The following is a 5,000-nucleotide window of genomic DNA, read 5'->3' on the forward strand; positions in this document are numbered from 1 at the left end:
GGAATACAAGGTGCTGTAGATATTTTTATACTGCCAACACCATTCTGTTGATGCATTCCATTTTAAAACGTATTCATTTATGAACCAGTAGTTAGAAGTAGAAAAGTTCTAACAGAAACCAGAAAGTTCATCTACAGCAACACCACACTGGATACGCCCAATCTCATCTGATCTTGGAAGCTAAGCAGTGTTGGGCCTGGTTAGTACTTGGATGGGAGACCACCTGGGAATACAAGGTGCTGTAGATATTTTTATACTGCCAACACCGTTCTGTTGATGCATTCCATTTTCAAACGTATTCATTTATGAACCAGTAGTTAGAAGTAGAAAAGTTCTAACAGAAACCACAAAGCTCATCTACAGCCACACCACACTGGATACGCCCAATCTCATCTGATCTTGGAAGCTAAGCAGTGTTGGCCTGGTTAGTACTTGGATGGGAGACCACCTGGGAATACAAGGTGCTGTAGATATTTTTATACTGCCAACACCGTTCTGTTGATGCATTCCATTTTCAAACGTATTCATTTATGAACCAGTAGTTAGAAGTAGAAAAGTTCTAACAGAAACCACAAAGCTCATCTACAGCCACACCACACTGGATACGCCCAATCTCATCTGATCTTGGAAGCTAAGCAGTGTTGGCCTGGTTAGTACTTGGATGGGAGACCACCTGGGAATACAAGGTGCTGTAGATATTTTTATACTGCCAACACCGTTCTGTTGATGCATTCCATTTTCAAACGTATTCATTTATGAACCAGTAGTTAGAAGTAGAAAAGTTCTAACAGAAACCACAAAGTTTATCTACAGCCACACCACACTGGGTACGCCCAATCTCATCTGATCTTGAAAGCTAAGCAGTGTTGGGCCTGGTTAGTACTTGGATGGGAGACCACCTGGGAATACAAGGTGCTGTAGATATTTTTATACTGCCAACACCGTTCTGTTGATGCATTCCATTTTCAAACGTATTCATTTATGAACCAGTAGTTAGAAGTAGAAAAGTTCTAACAGAAACCACAAAGCTCATCTACAGCCACACCACACTGGATACGCCCAATCTCATCTGATCTTGAAAGCTAAGCAGTGTTGGGCCTGGTTAGTACTTGGATGGGAGACCACCTGGGAATACAAGGTGCTGTAGATAATTTTATACTGCCAACACCGTTCTGTTGATGCATTCCATTTTAAAACGTATTCATTTATGAACCAGTAGTTAGAAGTAGAAAAATTCTAACAGAAACCAAAAAGTTCATCTACAGCCACACCACACTGGATACGTTCAATCTCATCTGATCTTGGAAGCTTAGCAGTGTTGGGCCTGGTTAGTACTTGGATGGGAGACCACCTGGGAATACAAGGTGCTGTAGATATTTTTATACTGCCAACACCGTTCTGTTGATGCATTCCATTTTCAAACGTATTCATTTATGAACCAGTAGTTAGAAGTAGAAATGTTCTAACAGAAACCACAAAGCTCATCTACAGCCACACCACACTGGATACGCCCAATCTCATCTGATCTTGGAAGCTAAGCAGTGTTGGGCCTGGTTAGTACTTGGATGGGAGACCACCTGGGAATACAAGGTGCTGTAGGTATTTTTATACTGCCAACACCGTTCTGTTGATGCATTCCATTTTCAAACGTATTCATTTATGAACCAGTAGTTAGAAGTAGAAAAGTTCTAACAGAAACCACAAAGCTCATCTACAGCCACACCACACTGGGTACGCCCAATCTCATCTGATCTTGGAAGCTAAGCAGTGTTGGGTCTGGTTAGTACTTGGATGGGAGACCACCTGGGAATACAAGGTGCTGTAGATATTTTTATACTGCCAACACCGTTCTGTTGATGCATTCCATTTTCAAACGTATTCATTTATGAACCAGTAGTTAGAAGTAGAAAAGTTCTAACAGAAACCACAAAGCTCATCTACAGCCACACCACACTGGATACGCCCAATCTCATCTGATCTTGGAAGCTAAGCAGTGTTGGGCCTGGTTAGTACTTGGATGGGAGACCACCTGGGAATACAAGGTGCTGTAGATAATTTTATACTGCCAACACCGTTCTGTTGATGCATTCCTTTTTAAAACGTATTCATTTATGAACCAGTAGTTAGAAGTAGAAAAGTTCTAACAGAAACCAAAAAGTTCATCTACAGCCACACCACACTGGATACGTCCAATCTCATCTGATCTTGGAAGCTTAGCAGTGTTGGGCCTGGTTAGTACTTGGATGGGAGACCACCTCGGAATACAAGGTGCTGTAGATATTTTTATACTGCCAACACCGTTCTGTTGATGCATTCCATTTTAAAACGTATTCATTTATGAACCAGTAGTTAGAAGTAGAAAAGTTCTAACAGAAACCAGTAAGTTCATCTATAGCAACACCACACTGGATACGCCCAATCTCATCTGATCTTGGAAGCTAAGCAGTGTTGGGCCTGGTTAGTACTTGGATGGGAGACCACCTGGGAATACAAGGTGCTGTAGATATTTTTATACTGCCAACACCGTTCTGTTGATGCATTCCATTTTCAAACGTATTCATTTATGAACCAGTAGTTAGAAGTAGAAAAATTCTAACAGAAACCAAAAAGTTCATCTACAGCCACACCACACTGGATACGTTCAATCTCATCTGATCTTGGAAGCTTAGCAGTGTTGGGCCTGGTTAGTACTTGGATGGGAGACCACCTGGGAATACAAGGTGCTGTAGATATTTTTATACTGCCAACACCGTTCTGTTGATGCATTCCATTTTCAAACGTATTCATTTATGAACCAGTAGTTAGAAGTAGAAATGTTCTAACAGAAACCACAAAGCTCATCTACAGCCACACCACACTGGATACGCCCAATCTCATCTGATCTTGGAAGCTAAGCAGTGTTGGGCCTGGTTAGTACTTGGATGGGAGACCACCTGGGAATACAAGGTGCTGTAGGTATTTTTATACTGCCAACACCGTTCTGTTGATGCATTCCATTTTCAAACGTATTCATTTATGAACCAGTAGTTAGAAGTAGAAAAGTTCTAACAGAAACCACAAAGCTCATCTACAGCCACACCACACTGGGTACGCCCAATCTCATCTGATCTTGGAAGCTAAGCAGTGTTGGGCCTGGTTAGTACTTGGATGGGAGACCACCTGGGAATACAAGGTGCTGTAGATATTTTTATACTGCCAACACCGTTCTGTTGATGCATTCCATTTTCAAACGTATTCATTTATGAACCAGTAGTTAGAAGTAGAAAAGTTCTAACAGAAACCACAAAGCTCATCTACAGCCACACCACACTGGATACGCCCAATCTCATCTGATCTTGGAAGCTAAGCAGTGTTGGGCCTGGTTAGTACTTGGATGGGAGACCACCTGGGAATACAAGGTGCTGTAGATAATTTTATACTGCCAACACCGTTCTGTTGATGCATTCCTTTTTAAAACGTATTCATTTATGAACCAGTAGTTAGAAGTAGAAAAGTTCTAACAGAAACCAAAAAGTTCATCTACAGCCACACCACACTGGATACGTCCAATCTCATCTGATCTTGGAAGCTTAGCAGTGTTGGGCCTGGTTAGTACTTGGATGGGAGACCACCTCGGAATACAAGGTGCTGTAGATATTTTTATACTGCCAACACCGTTCTGTTGATGCATTCCATTTTAAAACGTATTCATTTATGAACCAGTAGTTAGAAGTAGAAAAGTTCTAACAGAAACCAGTAAGTTCATCTATAGCAACACCACACTGGATACGCCCAATCTCATCTGATCTTGGAAGCTAAGCAGTGTTGGGCCTGGTTAGTACTTGGATGGGAGACCACCTGGGAATACAAGGTGCTGTAGATATTTTTATACTGCCAACACCGTTCTGTTGATGCATTCCATTTTAAAACGTATTCATTTATGAACCAGTAGTTAGAAGTAGAAAAGTTCTAACAGAAACCACAAAGCTCATCTACAGCCACACCACACTGGATACGCCCAATCTCATCTGATCTTGGAAGCTAAGCAGTGTTGGGCCTGGTTAGTACTTGGATGGGAGACCACCTGGGAATACAAGGTGCTGTAGATATTTTTATACTGCCAACACCGTTCTGTTGATGCATTCCATTTTAAAACGTATTCATTTATGAACCAGTAGTTAGAAGTAGAAAAGTTCTAACAGAAACCAGAAAGTTCATCTACAGCAACACCACACTGGATACGCCCAATCTCATCTGATCTTGGAAGCTAAGCAGTGTTGGGCCTGGTTAGTACTTGGATGGGAGACCACCTGGGAATACAAGGTGCTGTAGATATTTTTATACTGCCAACACCGTTCTGTTGATGCATTCCATTTTCAAACGTATTCATTTATGAACCAGTAGTTAGAAGTAGAAATGTTCTAACAGAAACCACCAAGCTCATCTTCAGCCACACCACACTGGATACGCCCAATCTCATCTGATCTTGGAAGCTAAGCAGTGTTGGGCCTGGTTAGTACTTGGATGGGAGACCACCTGGGAATACAAGGTGCTGTAGGTATTTTTATACTGCCAACACCGTTCTGTTGATGCATTCCATTTTCAAACGTATTCATTTATGAACCAGTAGTTAGAAGTAGAAAAGTTCTAACAGAAACCAGAAAGTTCATCTACAGCAACACCACACTGGATACGCCCAATCTCATCTGATCTTGGAAGCTAAGCAGTGTTGGGCCTGGTTAGTACTTGGATGGGAGACCACCTGGGAATACAAGGTGCTGTAGATATTTTTATACTGCCAACACCGTTCTGTTGATGCATTCCATTTTCAAACGTATTCATTTATGAACCAGTAGTTAGAAGTAGAAATGTTCTAACAGAAACCACAAAGCTCATCTTCAGCCACAGCACACTGGATACGCCCAATCTCATCTGATCTTGGAAGCTAAGCAGTGTTGGGCCTGGTTAGTACTTGGATGGGAGACCACCTGGGAATACAAGGTGCTGTAGGTATTTTTATA

The 5,000-nt window shown here is 41.7% G+C and overlaps 18 non-coding genes and 5 pseudogenes across 18 annotated transcripts in view; all 23 read left to right on the forward strand.

The window, feature by feature from the left end:
- LOC135067763 (5S ribosomal RNA) overlaps window positions 1-22 on the forward strand; it is a 119-nt gene extending 97 nt beyond the window's left edge. The window contains exon 1 of the ribosomal RNA XR_010253973.1: window positions 1-22. This exon is cut by the window's left edge and continues 97 nt beyond it. This is a non-coding gene — a ribosomal RNA (5S ribosomal RNA).
- A 107-nt stretch (window positions 23-129) lies between these two features.
- LOC135060112 (5S ribosomal RNA) lies at window positions 130-248 on the forward strand. The gene has a single exon (XR_010246503.1). It is a non-coding gene; the product is annotated as a 5S ribosomal RNA (ribosomal RNA).
- A 107-nt stretch (window positions 249-355) lies between these two features.
- On the forward strand, window positions 356-473 carry LOC135063168 (5S ribosomal RNA). The gene has a single exon (XR_010249505.1). It is a non-coding gene; the product is annotated as a 5S ribosomal RNA (ribosomal RNA).
- Window positions 474-580: 107 nt separating this feature from the next.
- Window positions 581-698, forward strand: LOC135063169 (5S ribosomal RNA). The gene has a single exon (XR_010249506.1). It is a non-coding gene; the product is annotated as a 5S ribosomal RNA (ribosomal RNA).
- A 107-nt stretch (window positions 699-805) lies between these two features.
- LOC135066886 (5S ribosomal RNA) lies at window positions 806-924 on the forward strand. Its single transcript, XR_010253122.1, has one exon. It is a non-coding gene; the product is annotated as a 5S ribosomal RNA (ribosomal RNA).
- Window positions 925-1,031: 107 nt separating this feature from the next.
- On the forward strand, window positions 1,032-1,150 carry LOC135061646 (5S ribosomal RNA). Its single transcript, XR_010248021.1, has one exon. It is a non-coding gene; the product is annotated as a 5S ribosomal RNA (ribosomal RNA).
- A 107-nt stretch (window positions 1,151-1,257) lies between these two features.
- LOC134889077 (5S ribosomal RNA) lies at window positions 1,258-1,376 on the forward strand (annotated as a pseudogene).
- A 107-nt stretch (window positions 1,377-1,483) lies between these two features.
- Window positions 1,484-1,602, forward strand: LOC134901519 (5S ribosomal RNA). The gene has a single exon (XR_010175009.1). It is a non-coding gene; the product is annotated as a 5S ribosomal RNA (ribosomal RNA).
- Window positions 1,603-1,709: 107 nt separating this feature from the next.
- On the forward strand, window positions 1,710-1,828 carry LOC135067288 (5S ribosomal RNA). Its single transcript, XR_010253509.1, has one exon. It is a non-coding gene; the product is annotated as a 5S ribosomal RNA (ribosomal RNA).
- Window positions 1,829-1,935: 107 nt separating this feature from the next.
- On the forward strand, window positions 1,936-2,054 carry LOC134900549 (5S ribosomal RNA). Its single transcript, XR_010174059.1, has one exon. It is a non-coding gene; the product is annotated as a 5S ribosomal RNA (ribosomal RNA).
- A 107-nt stretch (window positions 2,055-2,161) lies between these two features.
- On the forward strand, window positions 2,162-2,280 carry LOC134890314 (5S ribosomal RNA; annotated as a pseudogene).
- Window positions 2,281-2,387: 107 nt separating this feature from the next.
- On the forward strand, window positions 2,388-2,506 carry LOC135063254 (5S ribosomal RNA). Its single transcript, XR_010249588.1, has one exon. It is a non-coding gene; the product is annotated as a 5S ribosomal RNA (ribosomal RNA).
- A 107-nt stretch (window positions 2,507-2,613) lies between these two features.
- LOC134889078 (5S ribosomal RNA) lies at window positions 2,614-2,732 on the forward strand (annotated as a pseudogene).
- Window positions 2,733-2,839: 107 nt separating this feature from the next.
- LOC134901531 (5S ribosomal RNA) lies at window positions 2,840-2,958 on the forward strand. Its single transcript, XR_010175021.1, has one exon. It is a non-coding gene; the product is annotated as a 5S ribosomal RNA (ribosomal RNA).
- A 107-nt stretch (window positions 2,959-3,065) lies between these two features.
- On the forward strand, window positions 3,066-3,184 carry LOC135059512 (5S ribosomal RNA). Its single transcript, XR_010245916.1, has one exon. It is a non-coding gene; the product is annotated as a 5S ribosomal RNA (ribosomal RNA).
- Window positions 3,185-3,291: 107 nt separating this feature from the next.
- Window positions 3,292-3,410, forward strand: LOC134900550 (5S ribosomal RNA). The gene has a single exon (XR_010174060.1). It is a non-coding gene; the product is annotated as a 5S ribosomal RNA (ribosomal RNA).
- A 107-nt stretch (window positions 3,411-3,517) lies between these two features.
- LOC134890316 (5S ribosomal RNA) lies at window positions 3,518-3,636 on the forward strand (annotated as a pseudogene).
- Window positions 3,637-3,743: 107 nt separating this feature from the next.
- LOC135063255 (5S ribosomal RNA) lies at window positions 3,744-3,862 on the forward strand. The gene has a single exon (XR_010249589.1). It is a non-coding gene; the product is annotated as a 5S ribosomal RNA (ribosomal RNA).
- A 107-nt stretch (window positions 3,863-3,969) lies between these two features.
- Window positions 3,970-4,088, forward strand: LOC134900551 (5S ribosomal RNA). Its single transcript, XR_010174061.1, has one exon. It is a non-coding gene; the product is annotated as a 5S ribosomal RNA (ribosomal RNA).
- A 107-nt stretch (window positions 4,089-4,195) lies between these two features.
- On the forward strand, window positions 4,196-4,314 carry LOC135060113 (5S ribosomal RNA). The gene has a single exon (XR_010246504.1). It is a non-coding gene; the product is annotated as a 5S ribosomal RNA (ribosomal RNA).
- Window positions 4,315-4,421: 107 nt separating this feature from the next.
- On the forward strand, window positions 4,422-4,540 carry LOC135064111 (5S ribosomal RNA). The gene has a single exon (XR_010250424.1). It is a non-coding gene; the product is annotated as a 5S ribosomal RNA (ribosomal RNA).
- Window positions 4,541-4,647: 107 nt separating this feature from the next.
- LOC135060114 (5S ribosomal RNA) lies at window positions 4,648-4,766 on the forward strand. The gene has a single exon (XR_010246505.1). It is a non-coding gene; the product is annotated as a 5S ribosomal RNA (ribosomal RNA).
- A 107-nt stretch (window positions 4,767-4,873) lies between these two features.
- On the forward strand, window positions 4,874-4,992 carry LOC134887583 (5S ribosomal RNA; annotated as a pseudogene).
- The last annotated feature ends 8 nt before the right edge of the window (window positions 4,993-5,000 follow it).

The sequence above is a fragment of the Pseudophryne corroboree genome, chromosome 3, assembly GCF_028390025.1.
Source record: "Pseudophryne corroboree isolate aPseCor3 chromosome 3, aPseCor3.hap2, whole genome shotgun sequence".
NCBI lineage: Eukaryota > Metazoa > Chordata > Amphibia > Anura > Myobatrachidae > Pseudophryne > Pseudophryne corroboree.